Genomic DNA, 17,705 nt, shown 5'->3' with positions numbered 1-17,705 from the left:
TGTCAGTATCGTTATCCTGCACCTCTCAGTGAAATAAATTTGCTTGTAGTGCTAACCGCAACCGTTTACTATTAGTCGCTAGATGTCGCACCCTACAAGATGCTCCTTTGGAAGGATAATAGCAGGATATGCGCCACCATGTGTTTTGTACTTTGCGAAAAAAAATGACCCAGAGATGGCGGGAAGAACAAACACAGGGTTATATTAGAATTTCTACGTGGTTTCGGGAGGAAACGCTCTCGCGCGCAAGGTGGCAAATTAGCAGGGTGCACTTGATGATCATTTTTATTTTTCCTCAATCCGTTGTTCAAAAAACTTTTTTTGATGATGAATTTTGGAACGTTCTTTTTTGCAGTTATTAAAAAAAAAATTGGTTTGATCAGGTTCCGCTGGCGAAAAATTTTCCACATTAGAAGTCACATGTGGTAAGTGGGTTATCGGTAGAAACATTGCATACGAGAATATGTAAAAAGAAACAGGGTAAATAAGCCAGAAACGGGGCGCGTTAGAGTACCAGATTTCTTCCTTAACCATCTGTGATCCGCACATTGACTTCGGAGCTCCCAACTCAGCCAATTTAGAAGGAATCTCTAAATATTTCGTGTTTGGAAGAACTTACTTTGATTAGAAGGAGTAGAGAACAATTTAAACAATTTAAAAAATTAGAGAAAATAATAATTTTTTTAAATATTAGATGAGCTTTTAACGATTGAAGCTTTTAAAACTGCCACAACCAGCTTAAAAGGCAACAAAAGCTTTAAAGTGTACGAAAAGCGCATTAACCGAAGAAAAATAAGTCAGCTGTTGAAATCCACAATGAAGCTGAAACAAATAGAAGCTTAAATATTCAAAAGCTCTCTTAGAAATTATGAGTGCTTAGAGCATCGAAAAAGTGTTTTCCTTGCAAGGCAATGCAAATGCATGTGGACTTTAATGCAAATAAACTATTAAGTAAGAATCAAGAAATCTCAAAAGCTTCTAAAACCGTCTTTAGAGATCTTAAAAATGTAAATATTTTAAAGGTTTTGTGTTTTTTCCAGTGCTTTTCGACAGCGTAAAATAAGCTTTTAGCGGCTGATAGAGCGCATAACACTTAACAAAAGCTATCTAAAAGGTTTTGATTTCAACAAAAAAGTCACTTGTTGAAATCCAGCGCAAAGCTTTTAACTATGTGTGCTCCTTAAGGGTCTAAGGCAGTTTTTGAGGTCAAAACCTCTCTTAGCTATGATGCTAAGCGCTTAGAGCTTTTAAACGGACTTTCGTATGCCAAGCAATGCAAATGCATACGAACTTTAATACCTCAAAAATATGTTCTATTTAGTCAGACTTTAGAAAGCTACAAAGCTCTGTAGTACAGCTTTTAAAAACATCTAAGCGGTTTAAAAGAACTCAAGGTCTGTTTTTGCCAGAGAGATATTTCTATACTATTTTGCACAAAATGAACCTTTTTAAGATCCGAAAGAGAGCTTAACTCTCAACAGTCGTAAGTAGTATCTAAAAGCTCTTTAGCTAAAGAAATATGCCACCTGTTGAAATACAGACATTAAAAAAGCTTTTAAGGTCAAAAGCTCATTTGAATGACATACTATGGCTGCATTTCTTTATTCATTCTGAACGTTTGGAATACGCTTTTTTGTTTATTTATTCTTTAGAACGTTCCTGTTGATATGCTGACGTATATTTCAAACGCATTCTGTTTATTCCGGCTGTGAAATGGGATTATCCGGAATGTATAAAGAAACGCAGCCTATATTTCAAAAAGTCTTTTTCCTATGCCAAGAAATGACATCTCCTGTTGAAATACGGACTTTTATAAGTTTTTAAGGTCAAAAGCTCTTTTAGATGACATACTATATTTCAAAATGCCTTTTTCTTATGCCAAGAAATGCTTTATTGCTTAACATTTTACTTTTTTCTTAAGGGTTAAAGATCTCTGGCTGCCGCAAGAACTATAATTTGAAGCTTATAAACACAACACCAACAATAACAAAGTCTCCCCTAAAAGCTATCATTGTCAGCTTTTCAGCTTCTGCCATTTGTTTTTGCCGGCTTTGAAGTTACCCGCATATAAATCCAATAAAGAATATACCGAGGGGGACGCTTGTCATAATCCTGGCACGCAAAAAAATACATACATACATACATAAAAATCTTTCTACAAGAAAATAGCACATGAAAAAGCCGAAATATCATATGCTGTTGAAGGCGTGCGCACAATTTCCGCTATGCCTGCTTCCTTCTACTCGTACCGCTATATTCGTGTGGTTGCTGCTTGCTGATCCTGTTGCTGGTACCATTGATCCTTGCTGTGAGATGATTTGTACTTTTCATTGTTCTACCAAAGTGTAGGTTAAACACATTTCTTTATGTATATTCGTATGTAACCAGCTAATCATATAGTCCACATTGGTCCAGCTACTCATGCACAATCGGCTTTTGTCGGAATTTTCGCGCTAAAGGATATCAAATTACAATGCAGGCAATTGACTGTGCCTTTCCTTGCATTGAAGTGAAATCTATACTCGCATAGGTATTTGCTGAGGTGGTCACAATTGAGGTCGGCTTTATGTACTACATATGTATGTAAGTAAATGTAGCGACTGTTTTGACTGCATACGTATCCTTCTAGTATATATACATGCATACAGATTTATTCGCCTGTGTGGATATGATACTTTTCACTTGCACTTTCATCTTTATTTTTTCGGAATGTCGAATTTAATATACTACTTAGCAAAAATTTCTATCCAATTCATTAAAAACTTGACGAGCTTTTTTTGCAGCTTTCAATTTAATAACACTTTCTGGTTGGCATTTTCGCTTTTGTCTTCATTAATTTGCTAATAAAAGGAGATTTTAGGAAATCCACGAAGTTGTAAGTATACTAAATATTGTACATTTGATAATTTTGGAGCTTTTGAAACTTTCAAAAAGTGTCAATGAGCTTTCTTTGGCGTAAACTTTACTGTGAATATTATAAAATAAAGTACTTGTTTGATAAAGAATCATTATTCTTAAATTTCTTAGAGCTTTTAATATCTTCTAAGAAAATTTTGAGGGTTGTAAAGTCCAAGCTTTTGAATTTAGAAATTTCTTACGTTTGTTATCGTGAGCTGTTAAGCTTTAACTATTTGAAGTTCTTTTCCGGCAGGCTTCGATTAAATTAGTAAAATTTTTGGTCTAAAACTAGCACTTGTTTGTATTATTACCAAATGAATAGGAGCTTTTTGAAAATTGGGAGACTTTAGATGTGATTTCATGAGGGCTTTGGAGCTTTCGAAATTTTTAGAGCTTCATTTGATCTACAATTTATTGTAAAAATTGTCAATATAACTACTTACTCCGTACATGAAACAAAGTATTTTGGAGTCCTTAGAGCTTTTTATCAGCTTCTAAGATAGCTATTGGGCTTTTGAACGTTTTACAAAATACAAAACGTGTTCCTAAGCAGAAGACATATTGGGTGAAATTTTTATTTTGTATGGCTAAACAGAGTTGAATGAAGAGCTTTTTACAATTAAATAAAATCTGAATTTTTAAGCTTTTTAAAAACACAGTAGCTTTCATTGGTAACACGCGTGTTGTGATTTTGGACTTAATATTTGATCTTTTTAATAAATTTTTGTAGGCCTTAAAGCAAATTTAGACTTTACATAGGCACGGATGCCAAAGATTTTAAAAGCTCGATGTCCAATTTATTTTAAAAGCTCGCTGTCTAATTTATAAGCGGATGGCACAAAATAAACATTTTCGCTGGCCTATACAATTTTAAAGCTAATCTTATTAATACGAAAAGCTTCAAAAGCTCCAAACTTTGTACTAAATTCAATAAAGTTTTTGTACAACCGTCGAATAAAAGCTTTCCATCTTTTTTGGTGACCCCTATATACGTCCGTATGAATTCAGACAACTATTTTTCTTTATAAAGGCTCTTCGTTTGGATATTATAAGACCACAGGACATAGAGCTCTCTACTTTGATGGTCTGCTTGCTTTTATAACCCTAACAAGAAAATGTAGCAGAGGCTCTTTGAACAAAATACGTAACAGTGAGCACCATTCCCATGCGCTATAAGAGCTTGGGATATCGTCGCTTAATTTCACAAATTTGTCATACAGGTAAATGGGATAAAATTGCATTAGCCCGAAAGGACTTAATGCTTACATACATTTAGTATTTCAATCCTGTTTGCAAACACACATACGTACATAACTTCATGCTTGTTTATGCATGTATGTAAATGTGAATATTTATGTACTTATGCACGTCTACATATGTACATTTGCATTTTCAAATATGCACCTCGTTTATATCAATTTACATTATCCTGTCACATCCTGTTATGCTGATTGGTCTAGTCACCATTATCCATTACACATTCAGCTATGCTGTTCGTGACATCTGTTTAAATTTCATGTAAATTAGTAGCCTTTGCCGGCATTTGTAATAAGTAATTTGACATTTCACAACAGGGACGCTACATAGGGTTTACAAACACACACACACACATATGTAGTGATAATGAGTGTCCCTTGTGACCAGAGAGTATTGTATGAAAGCGCAATTAAAAGTGTTTATGGCTCAGAAAATTAATTGAATGCTTTGAAAACAAGCACGTTTTTTCGTGGCACAAAAAAATCTACTAAAATCAATCAAGCCCTAAGAAAAGCTTTTGTAGGCCAGTTAAAGAGCTTTGTAACGAGCTTTTTCCAAACAAAAACTAAAAAATTATACCACCTACACTTTTTCTGTCTATGACACCGTCACCCAAGCATATGTTTGGTACTGGTTAGCTGGCGTTTCTAATAACAAAGCTTTCTAAAGTTCTTTGGCATTCACAACTTCGAAGCTGTTTCCCCAAGTTCAAAGATATTTGACCAATCCAGTATGCTGCTTAAAAGAATTGAATTTTAACTGAAGCATTGGATCACGCACGGTCAAAAAATATTTCGCGGGAGAAGGTTTTTAAAGCGTTCTGTAAAAGCTTTCTGCAGAATAAAAGCTGAGTTAACTGAACTTTTTTTTGGATAAGAGCTTGTTACTTTTTTCTTATTTAGAGCGTGAAAAATTTTCCGCCGAATTTATGGAAAAAATGGCAGCGAAAGCTAAAACCCACACATTTTTAAGTGTAGAGGTGTTTTTAACTTCGCGTTTTTAGCGCGTGAAACTAATATTATACCTAAAGGAATCGCCTTAGTTGAACTTTTTAATTTTTTTATAGTCTTTTAGTTTTTAAGACTGATATTATACCAACAAAATTGTGAAGCTTTAATTGAGCTTTCAAGCTTTTGTAAATTTAAAAATTTAATCGTTGCAAATTTTAAGAATTTAAAATATTTTCAATAATACGAAATTTATTTAAGTTTTTGGGTATTCAAAGTTTATTTTAAAATTCAGTGGAGCTTTTGATAAGTTAAATCTATTTTTGTATTTTAAAAGCTTTTTTAAGTATTGCCAAAGATTTTCTGGCGTTCAAATTGTTATCGTGTAAAAAGCAAAAAATTGGACGAGCTTTATGAGGGCTTTACCATAACTTTCAAAACTTATTAAAGTTTTTAATAATCTCAAAGCAGCAAAACTTACTCACAGTTTTTCATCGTCCCTTACCTACAAAAAAAGCTATTCTTAGTGGAGCTTTTTCAGGGCATATACTAACTGCTAATTTGAAAAGCTTTCTGTAAGTTTTAAATCATTTAAAATTTCAAGATCTGTACCGGATCTTTTCATAATTTGAATGCATCAGACATTTTGAAGACAAAACTTTTTCTTTTCGTTTAGTACTTAATTGAGCTTTTGTCACCCCATTTGCGCTTTTGCTTTACTATAAGTTTCGTCTACACTTTCTATGCTTTTTTATTTTTACTGCATCGGCTACAGACAATGCTCTTTAACCCCAAAATGAAAAATTAGAAAAACACAAAATTGTTGTGCCATTTTCGCATAGAAAAAATTAGCTCTCATTACCTACGCAAAAAAAAAAAACAAAAATATAATTTTCAGCTTCACTTAAAAATTTGCATTTCTATGTAACTTGAGCATATTCACCACCCACTCGAAAAGCTTCATGCAACCATCGTCATGCCATCGCCGTTCGAATTCCACCCTACATAGCTACATAAGTGTCTTTCAAGCAGCGTGTAGAAGTCAACATGGAAAGCGATGAGATTTCACATTTTAATTACTGCAAAAATACTTGAACAACTACGTGATATGCTCACACATACACGCCCACACAAACCCACATAAACCCCTAAGTGACTCGCTGAATATGCTTGAGTGCCAGTGACGTTGGGTTGCCAAAGGTGTAGGCGGAGTCGAAGGGGAGCACACTGGGTTAGCATCAAGTGGTATGTGGCTGACGCAAATTAATCCGCCTGTTGCCTGTTAAAATGCAAATGTAAATACAAACAGTCGAATGTCGCCTGGAATGAGAGCGAGTTAGCGGAAAGCAGGAGGAAAGGAGAGCTTTAGGACCCCCTTCTATTGCTGTTAAGCGAAGAAAATTCGAATGGCGTGCACAGGCAATGGCTGATGACGGTTTGGTGAGCCTAGGAGTCTGGCACTTGACGGGCGCGCATATGGGTGGTCGTACGTCAGTTTGTTCGTTCGTTGGTTCGTCCGTTTGTTCTGCATTCATTCGTTGGCAGGCGCTTCGGCCATTTGCAAACGTCAGGCGTATTACTAAAAGAAAAAAAAAACGTGTATAAAGATCCACTCGAGGCTTTGACATTGATTTGGAGGTGGTTGGGCTGTACTGGTTGGTTGTTTGGTCGTTCGCTCGGGGGACGCATGTTTGGCGCTGGCTGGTGAATGAACGTGTGCAAGTACAGATGGCTCCTTAATGGGGGGTCTGTACGTACGTATGCAGTACTCGTGTTGTTGGGTTAGTGAGTTGGCTGTGGTTGATTCGAAGACGACAACGGTGATGACGACGGCGTTGACGACGCAATGCGGCTGGATAAGCTGCATTTGATGTCTCAATTACGCGACCAAATCAAAATCAAAATGGAAAATGTAAAAACCGGTGGTGGCATGCTGAGAGTGGGGCTTGTGTGGCGCGAGGAATGAATTAAAAATGGCGGATGTGGCACAGTGGGTAAGTTTGGAAATTTTTAGCCGTAAATTTCATTAACAATATTAAAAAAAATAATTTTAAATTGAAGATATTTAATTGACCATTATTTTATACCCACACCTAAAGACCTTAAAAAGTCTAGCATTGCGAATAAAGCTCTGTCAACCTGGTACTATATATTAAAGCTTTATAAGGGAGAAAAATAAAACCCTTATATTATAAGGAACTAAGATCAACCTTGCAAGAAGCTGCCACCATATCAGACCTCAAGTTCTAGGCGACTGTCAGGGTGCATGACTCAGGCCGATGGGCTACTAGTTGCTGGAAAATATGGAACGGCGCTCTGAACCGATACAGAGGTGGCGACGCTTCCTAACTACGAAGCGGGCCAACTGTTTTTTTTTTGTAATTTTCTTTCCTTTCCTCGTATTTACTTTCCTTTTACTTTATTTTATTTTATTTTATGTTATTTCATTTTACTTAATTTAATTTAATTTAATTTAATTTAATTTTATTTTATTTTATTTTATTTTATTTTTTATTGTTTCTCCGTTACGGGTTCACATCAAGTATTGGTTGGTATACAACAAAATACTTAACACTATTGATTATAAAGTAGTATATGAGAAATATAATCTACAGATTGGCTACAAACGGATATTGACAATACTACACAGTTGCAAGTTTTTCTGTTTCTTAATGCTAATTTATATTCAGAAATTTACGAACTATCGATGATGTAGATAATATCACAGATTTTTGTATGGCCCTTCGCTTTTCTACCATGTTGAGTTTTTCCAGGCTAGTGTTTAATGATTTTGGAATAACTCCTGTTGTCGAAATTATAACTGGAATCACCTCTACTTTTTCTAATTTCCACAAATCCTTGATCTCGTATGCTAAGCTCTGGTATTTTCTGTATTTCTCCTTATAACAATCTTGAAGATTGTGAGTATTTGGTACGCCTATATCTATGAGGAACGCTTGATTCACTTCTTTTTCGACCACTATTATGTCCGGCCTGTTGTGTGGCATTGGACGGTCCGTCAAAACTGATCGGTCCCAATATAGCTTGCTCGTTCTGTTTTCAATTACAGCGTCTGGAGTATATTTAAAGTACGGCAGCTCTTCCGTTACTAGCTTATGTTGTATCGCTAGACTCTGGTGTACAATTTTTGCCACCTGGTTATGTCTGGTTAAGTATTCGGTGGCTGCTAACGTGACACAAGCTCCTGTGATGTGGTGGATGGTTTCTGTTTGCTTTTGACATCGTCTGCATAGGTCGTTTTCAACGGAAGCACGCATAATATATTTCGAGTAGTTTCTAGTCGCAATAACTTGATCTTGTATAGCGATCATAAAACCTTTCAGTTTCGGCGTAGATACCGGAGTGAATTAACCATTCGTTGGAAGCAGCGTTATCTACTTCAGGAGCGTCTAGAGCATGTGGATATCTGCCATGAACCGCTTTCATTTTCCAGTCTTGCATTAGCGACTGGATATGTTGCATTCCTGATATTAATTCGATTGCAGAAAAGTCACTAAGATTTAATGGTGAATATTTTAAATCGGCTTTGCACACGGTTTGGAGTAGGCTGTTCTTTTGGTTGTGGAAGTATAAACGAAGGCTTTGTTTACACTTATTATGTAATTGCTTAATGTCTACCATCCCTCGACCTCCCTGTCGACGTGGCAAGTAGAGACGTTCTACTGCTGATTTTGGGTGATGCGTGCCATACTTTGTCAACAATGTCCTTGTTGCTCTCTTGACGTTTTCCAGTTCTGTTTCGGACCATTTTACTACACCAAAGGTGTATGTTAAAACCGGTATCGCAAATGCATTAATGGCTTTAAAAAGGTTATTCCCATTCAAGCATGATTTCAGCAAGCTCTTTACTCTTTGGAGGTATTCACTAGTTACGGCTGAGACTATTTCACTCTGCTGCATCCTCCTAGCCTGTAAAATACCAAGGTATTTATATGTGTCGGCTTCTGTCATTGAGTCTACAGTTTCATGAGTCATTAATTCAAATTCTCGCCTTATAAGTTTTCCATTTTCCACACTTAATCTTCGACATTTTTCTACTCCAAACGACATTTTTATATCATTTGAAAAATCTTGTGTTTGTTCCAGTAGCGTATTCATTTGACGTTCATTTGCAGCATATAGCTTTATGTCATCCACGAACAGTAGGTGTGAAAGTCTATATTGCGATACACGCGGTGCTTTTAAACTAAAGCCGTAGTTTGACGCATTTAGTATCGAAGAAAGTGGATTTAACGCCAGACAAAACCATATCGGACTCAAGCTATCTCCTTGGAAAATACCTCTTTTAATAGGTATGGGAGCGGTTTTTATGAGTCCTTTATTATGAAATAGTTTTAAAGTAACTTTCCATGAGTTTATAAGTTGCTGTATAAGACGTTTTATGTACGGCGATATTTTATAAATGTCTAAAACCTCCAAAAGCCAAGAATGCGGAACAGTGTCGAAGGCTTTTTTGAAGTCGATATAAGATGTATAAATATTTCATTGATTATGGTATGCTTGCTCCATTATGACTGTATCAATTCTCAGCTGCTCTTTGCAGCCTTTGCTGTTTTTAACACATCCTTTTTGTTCGATGGCTAGAATGTTGTGGGTATCAAGATGAGTACATATTTTTTCGGCTAAACAAGATGTAAGAATTTTATATAGGGTACATAGGCACGTGATGGGGCGATACTTAGAAGGGTTCTTCGTATCTTTTGGGTCCTTTGGTAGCAGATAGGTACATCCCTTCATTAAGAAGTTCGGTACTTTTATTTTATTTTATTTTATTTTATTTTCTTTTCTTTTATTTTATTTTATTTTATTCTATTTTATTTTATTTTCTTTCCCTTCCTTTCCTTCCTGTTCTTACTTTCTTTTCCTTCCTGATCTTGTCTTTTCTATTCGTTTACTCTATATTTTATAATTTTTTTTTTTAATTCTATTTCACGTATTGTAAGTGTATGATTTGCCCACTGTGCTAACGTCTCGGGCGCATTTCAATTACTTCAATTTTGCAAGTTGTGCAATTTCCCCATATACACACTTTTGCAAATTATTTAAGTTGTTGTTCGAATGGCTTTGCGCAAATATGAGATGAGGAAAGATTTTTTCCGTGGCGCGAAAAAAATACAGATTGTACGGTGTAATGAAAAATGGAAGACAACAATCGAAGCAACAACAAGACCAACAAATACAACCCAGGCACCGGCAAACGCAACAAAGCGCATTTATTTGCACAAAAGCTCTGCCTGGATGAACGCCACAAGGATATGCTACGCGGATTAACAGTTGGCACTCGAGTACAAGGAGGTCTACTTCTAGGCAGTCAAGCGGGTACGAACTGACGACGAGTTGCACACTTCAAGCAGCTTTGTGTGCGGCATAGCTTTTGTGTGCTGCGTCTCTAACTGTAATTGTGGAATGCAGCAAAGGCTGGGAGCTGATGGCTGCCGCTGCTGATGACGATGATTTGATTTGTCAATTTGGCAAAAAAAGTGAAGAAATAAAAGGCAGGACATGGAAAAAATATAGCGTCAGCTCAAAGCTGTCGCTGTCAGCACTTTTGCACGCAATAGCAGTAACAACAGCAACAACCACAATAGAAACAACAACAAAAGCTGTAGAAATGTAAACGCAAGTAAGGAATGCATTTAAGCACACTGTCATACTCATATCAATGCACTTATCTACATACATACATATGCATGCATGTATGTACATTCATACACTCGCAAATAAATACAGTCATATACTCGTATATACATATTTACTTGTATTTATTTACAAACCCTTAGGGCCGTTTTCTCATCTAACCTTTAGTTTACCGGTCACTTTATCGTCTCGATATACGAGTTTTCGTTTTCTCATCAGCGCATTAATTTCTCGAATCGATAAACTGTTGCTCACCCGATGCAACCTTTAAAATTTGTACCCAACTTTAAATTTTGGTTTGGTTTTGGTTCATGAGCCAGATATATTAGATATTTCAACCAAGGTTTTGGTTTTTGCTAGCAGTTGCTCTTGCTCTATATTTGCTTATGTTGCATTGCCAACCTTTGAAATTTTATGACGAATATAGTGAAGTTTCACTCTCGGAAATGTAGTGAAGTTTCACTCTACGGAATAACAAATTTATTTTTACCGGTAAGATAAGAAAACGAAAACACTTTAAAGTGAGGAACAATTTATCTGCCCTGTTAGTAAAGGCAACTTTACTGCTTACATTAGAAAACGGCCCTTAGTCTGCTAGGCACTTGGCAGCGCACAAATGGTTCTTCAGCATGGCATCATTTGCTGGGCTGTTGTTTGCCCAACCCCCTATCTGCTCTCTATTTGCGTTTTAATATAAGCCACGCCAAGCCATGGCGACGACCTTAGCGCGCTTTGTCACAGCGGGGTTTCGATATAATTGCGCTGTGGCAACAACAGCTAGAATGTTGGAAGATGATGGAAGCAACAATAAGATATACCTAAATACTTTTAAGAGTCAGAATGAATGCAAAAAGCAGGCATGCTGAACTCATTTGAGGAAATGGAATTCAATTCTTAAATTGATAAAAATATATTTAAAATGTGTATTAGCTTATTATGGAGCTCTCAGAGGTTATCTGGATTCGAGTTGTGCCATCTTGGGATACTTGAGAGTAGAGCTCAAGAACTGGGTGATGAGAAAAGAGGAATAAATTATGCTCCGACGTGGCATTTATCTTTAGAAGAAAATCTTTGTATGAAAAGCCAAATATTGAGAAGCAGGTAAAAAATACAACAGTTACTTAGGGACGAGATGAGACTAGTTCCGATCGGATACTTTTTTAAATGCATACATTTAATAAAGGCAAATGCCATGTTAAGGTTGCCGGTTTTCTGCAGCCTATTCCAGGAAGAGGTGGACGTTTTAAAGGAGGCAGTCGACTGCCTACACATCAGTGTAATACCGATCAGAAGGATAACAGCCAAGCTACAATCAGGGGTTTGGACTGCTCATGGAACAGGGAGAGCAAACGAATTCAAGTGACAACTTGTGTACTGCCCCTGGACAGATGAGTTTATAGTCAGTTCGGAGCGCGCTGGGCGAGAATCCTGACCGTTTGTGTTCAAAGAAGCTTCTGCAGCTGGCTAAACGCTAACTTTCAGGTATCCTGACTGGGCGTAGTCTACCCAGGTGTAATTTCGAACTCCTCGGTTAGTAAATGCCATAGGCAAAAGAAGCTACGGCGTGATTTGGTATATGTACACTACTTTATATACTTAGTCAAAATTGTGCGAGTATGTAATGTAATGTTAATGTTTTGGATGTAAACAAAGGGAAACCGCGATCTAGATGGTTCCTAACGGCCTAAGATGTCATTAGCCTCCCTTATAAATGCTAAAAGTTTCTTGGTAGACGAATTCCTAACCTTAAGGGCATCAACTGTGGAAACACCGATGCATTGCAGTCTTAGTCTGGCCAATGAAGGACAATCACACATAATTTCATCCAACGTCTCCTCGTCTTCAAGGAAAAGACGGCAATCCGTATCTGAGGAAGGAACAATCCGGTACATGTGAGAGCGCAGGTCATATAGCCAACAAACTACTTGATATCGGCTCTGCCCAGAAGATATATGTATATCGCATGTTTAATAATATACAGAAGTATTTCAAAATTCGAATTTTGTGGGAAAACGCGATCAAAGTTCGATCAATTCATACAGTTGGTATACAAAAAGACAGTTGAAAAGACGCATATCTTCGCCATTTTTGGGAAGTTTAGCCATCTGTTAGGATGAACATGTTCTACTTATCAAGCTTATTAATTGTATAATGAAATCCCTAAAAACGAAAATTTTGAGTTACATCTGTATATTATTAAACGTGCGACATATATCTTTCATAGCGAAAGGATAACCAAAAACTCTGGCATTTCTAAGGTCACCTCCCTCTCCGCAGTACTTACTGCGTTCCGAGTTTACCCACGATTCTATTTTAAGCTTCGAGGAGGACCAACTTAATCCACAATACGTTTCCGGCTCCACAAGTACAGACATGAGCCTTCCCTTGCTAATTCGTCGGCGGCTTCGTTACCCACGATCCCGCAGTGACGTGGTGCCCAGACTAGTAATACCAGTAATAGTAGTAGGTGGCAACCCTCTTACGTTCAGTTTAGAAAAAAAAAACTTCAAAACCATGTCGTTGATACCCAAATTTCAAATAATTCTTTTAAATTAGTTGATTTAATTTTAAACATGTGAAAACCCTTGTAGAAAACCTCAAATGTTCAAAACGAAGGCTTCTTAACAATCCTAACATCTACTTCAACTTGATCAATGAGAGACCGAATGTCAAATGGGAGAGGAATCTGGCTAGCCTGTTATGCTGAAGGTGGTCGACCACGTCTAGACAGTTTCAGCCGTCTTCAAAGAGAAAATCTAGTTAACTTTGAGCTATTTGGGCTAAGAATTTTCCTGGGATACAAAGCGAATGTGCCCATGAGGTTTTGCAACAGCTTAGAAACGTTGCGGTATCTATTTACCGACTTTTCCAATTTACTTCACAACTCGCAATAAGTGCGTTCATTCTCCTGCATCACATCGCTCTTGAAGGCAGCCATTTTGATTTGAGTTTTATTTTATTCTGCGCGTTATTTTTGCTTGCCTCCCTAAATGCTTTCCTGCCTTGAATTAATTGCAATCAAAAGCGGATTTACGCCTTTATTGCTGCACACGTGTTCACTTTAGACCCACATAAATACAATACAAAAACACATACACGACTGCATACAATTAATTTATTTCACTAAGAGCACGCTCTGGCTAACATATGCGACAATTCAAAGAAATCAAAGTGTGGCAAGCAATAACCAGTCAACATAGCCAACACCCGGTCGTCATAGCTCGCCCGCGCGCTCAACATGAAGCGCCCTTCCATCCCCAAAAAAAAATCCAATCTTTCGAAATATTTTTTTGTGATATCTCGCACGAAATTGTCATTGAGATGCTGCCATGCAAAACCGAAAGCCATGCAGACCGGAAAAAATCTTTCAAATGGACCAACTGTATGTAATGGGCGTCGTAGAGGGTTGCATGTCTGCTTGCTGGGTTGGTTTGGTTTGGAGTGGTTTGATTTGGCTTAGCGCGCCACGAGTTCCAGTTCACATTTCCCTATTCGAATGCGAAGAGGAAGTAAACTCGGAAATATGCAACGCCAACAGAAAATGTCGCCATTGTTTGTGTCAATTGACTGCGCCTGAAGTGTAGTTGAGAGAAGGCTGGCTGGACGCGAGGGAAGAAGAAAGTCAGGGCGAGTGTTCGAGTGGGCGTGAGTGGGCGGGTGAGTCGTTGAGACTGTGTGTGCGGGTGTGTGTTTGCGTGTAAGCGAAGGATAAGAGTGTGTAAAACCATGGTGGCTGCTGTTGTTGTTGGCCGGTGCTATTTGCACCGTAGTGTTGGTTTGCCTTTGTTGTCGGCACTTGAAAGCTTTACTTTTCATGCCTATCGACGAGGACGCTGAGGATGACGACGATGAGTGCGAGGGTCCTGACGGCTGTTCGGACGACGTTCACTGCTCAGCAGACCGACCATTTACACACTCACACAAATACACATACATATGTATGTTAATAGAAATAACAAGAATATTTCATGGCTTCTCAGTTGCTAGAGAGTCACCCTGAGTCGGCCCAATTTCGATATTACTACAGCAACAAAATTATAAGCCAACAGGCAACCAACTGAATTGATGAAGCCGGCAAAAGCTGTCAAAGAGGGTGTTTGAATATGGTTGAGCGGAGCTAAAAAGTAGCAGGGGGAACTGACAAAGCAAAATATGTACATTCTTATGTATGTATGTATGTATGTATGTATGTATATAATAAAAAAAAACCGTTTTCAACATAAAGGAGGTGGACATGAGTTTTATATAACTAAGCTCTTGTTAGATGCTCTGAGCAAGGCAAATAACGCGTCTGTGACGAGGTTTTCGGTGTTTTTGGGCGTGCTGAAGTCAGCCATTGCACGTGCACACACATATAAAATAGCAAACATACATACATAAGTACATACATATATGAAATTTTTCGAGTGTATGCGTAGATGTGTATGTACAACTTGACTAGCTGTTAAGGCGATCTAATTAGTGTTGGCAAATGTTTTAGAATTCCATGTTGTTGGCGACTTGGCTGCTTGTTGATTCTATTGCAATTGTTGTTGTTGCTATACGCTAACATACCTACATACATGTACATTTATGGCTTCGCCCCCTTTCGAGTATGCACCAACAAAACATTCAACAAAAATCTTCAATTTATTAAATCATATCCGTTGTGGATTGAGCGGCGGCCTAACGCCATTTTCAGGGTGATTTGTCGACTAATTTATTATTGTTAATATTAATAGCAATGCAAATATGCATCGGACGATTGTATAGCGCCAGAAAACACATAAACGCGTAGCGATAAGCAGGAAGTTGTAGCGTTAAGTGGGAATGAAAGCGAAGGAAAGAGTTCAACTTGAGAGTAGGAAGCACTCATTAATGAAAAATGTCATCTTTGACTTTGATTGAGTGCTGTTGGTGTAGCGAGAGTAAGAGGTTTTTAATAACAATGTGTAAGTATCGCGCAAAAAAAGAAACGAATGAGCAGAATGAATTTGAGATACTGCGAAAAGAAAAGACTTATTTCCAGCTCAGGACTGTCGAGAGCCGGCCAGGGAAGAAGTCATCGGCGGGCCGTTGAATTAAATTTTTTTTTTTAGTAAATTCCCGGAGTCTCTATGGGACTTTATTTAGTAGATAGATAGTCTTTTTTTCTTAAAGTACTATTCCTTCCCTAAAAAATCCAATCGCTGAGAAATCGTCTGTTGTATTTGCTTCCATTTTATTGACGAATTGATTTATCAGATTTTAATTTTTAAAGTTTGTGTCCTTTTTTCAATTTTATTCATTGTCCGGGCCGCTGAAATTCAGCCGGGCCCGGTGCAATAGAACCCTCTGACCCGCCTCTCGACGGGCCTGTTCCAGCTAATAATTACGTGCAATGTAATAAGTATAGGCATTATGAAAATAGACGATGACCATCTTATGGACGACCTACTCCTAAGGAAGTTTTGAGTGCAACTCCTTGCACAGAACCAAGTTTAAATTAATTACTGTAGAGTAAGCACTAAGTAAATCTCTGGGAAACCCCAGATTAACAGATTTTTTGCTTGCGGGATATAGTTCAACGTATGCTTGGGTTTCTCAGCCCCATTTGCATTTCCAACGACCTGGAAAAGCCCAAAAGCCATCTAGGAACTATGATAGCCATAGCATTTAATACATAGTATGTATCTTTTAAGAAGAACTGGAAGAAAAACAAGGCCATCTTGGTAATGTGTGAAAAATTCGCGTTGAGAAAATATACGTACAACAAAAACAAAGAGGGAAATACGCTTGCAATGCGCCGGATCAACCTGCAAAGCTGCAAAACTGCAAGTAATATCTGGCCGCACTACGAATAAACGAAAATAGAAGACCTCTTAAGGAGGCCAAGGAAAGATATCGTTAAGTTAATAGTTGCGATAACGTCCCACTGGTCCTTGGGTGGACATGCCTCAAGAATAAGCGTTCCGTAAAACTCTCGGTGCTGTAGATGTAACCTCGAAGAAAATAGGGAAACAGTCTTATATTACCTTTTCGAATTTTCAACAATGTAAAAGAGATTTCCAAATGCTTCATTACTAATTTGAGGAAATTCATCGACAAGTTCAAAGATAACAACGATTCGTGACAGCAGACAACACCAGAGGTTCCAGAGATAGCGTATCAAAATGCTGCTTAAGGTTAGGCAGTCACCTCAGCCTATTAGTTAGTTGAGAGACACACTTAGGCCTAGTGTGCCCATTGTTGTACCAATTGAGAGCCCGTTCGTTCACCTAGAAGTAGAACCAGATGGTTAAGTTAGGTTGATAACTCCTCGAGAATTCATGAATTCCTCTTTCGGTTAGGTTCGCCAGCCCGACAAAGAGTTGATGGTGAAATGAGCATCTTCTTGTCCACGATAGGGCAGGGCAGTGACAAAGATAGTGTTCAATACTCTCAATTTCCTACGTCGCGGCAAATTCGGCACAAGTCATTGACCGACAAGCCCATTCTATTTGCATATCTTCTTGTCTAGCAGGGGCCCGTTATAATTATCTGATCGAATGAGTTCATCGGATCTATTTTTGTCGAAGCAGATCCACACGCAGGGTTTATCCAACCATCTTTTATTTGCCTTGTTACGGATGTCTGAATATTTTAAGCCACGTTTTATAGGTAGATAGTGGTGTTACCGTTTCGTGAGAAGAGTTGATTGGCTATCGGAGTATATGGTTAATGAAGGCAGATCAAGAAAAGATTCGATAGGCCAAAGTGCAGCCTCTTTTATGACCGCGAGCTCCGCTTGGAAGTCACCACAAAGGTGCATACGCCTAAATCAGAGGTCTAATGGGAGGTCTTCTGGTGCATCCCACTCTCTATCATTAGATTAAGTTTAGAGGGATCCGTGTAGACGGTTGTAGAGTTGCCTTGGAGGCCGCAGACATAATCGTACGCCTAGTCATTCTCGAGCTCGAGAGGTGGTTTGTTTGTTTAGTCTGGGGT

Source organism: Rhagoletis pomonella, unplaced genomic scaffold (assembly GCF_013731165.1).
Source record: "Rhagoletis pomonella isolate Grant_MI unplaced genomic scaffold, Rhpom_1.0 Rhpom_scaffold_00013, whole genome shotgun sequence".
Taxonomy (NCBI): Eukaryota; Metazoa; Arthropoda; class Insecta; order Diptera; family Tephritidae; genus Rhagoletis; species Rhagoletis pomonella.
The sequence above is the reverse complement of the archived record's forward strand: the minus strand, read 5'-3'. Positions refer to the sequence as shown.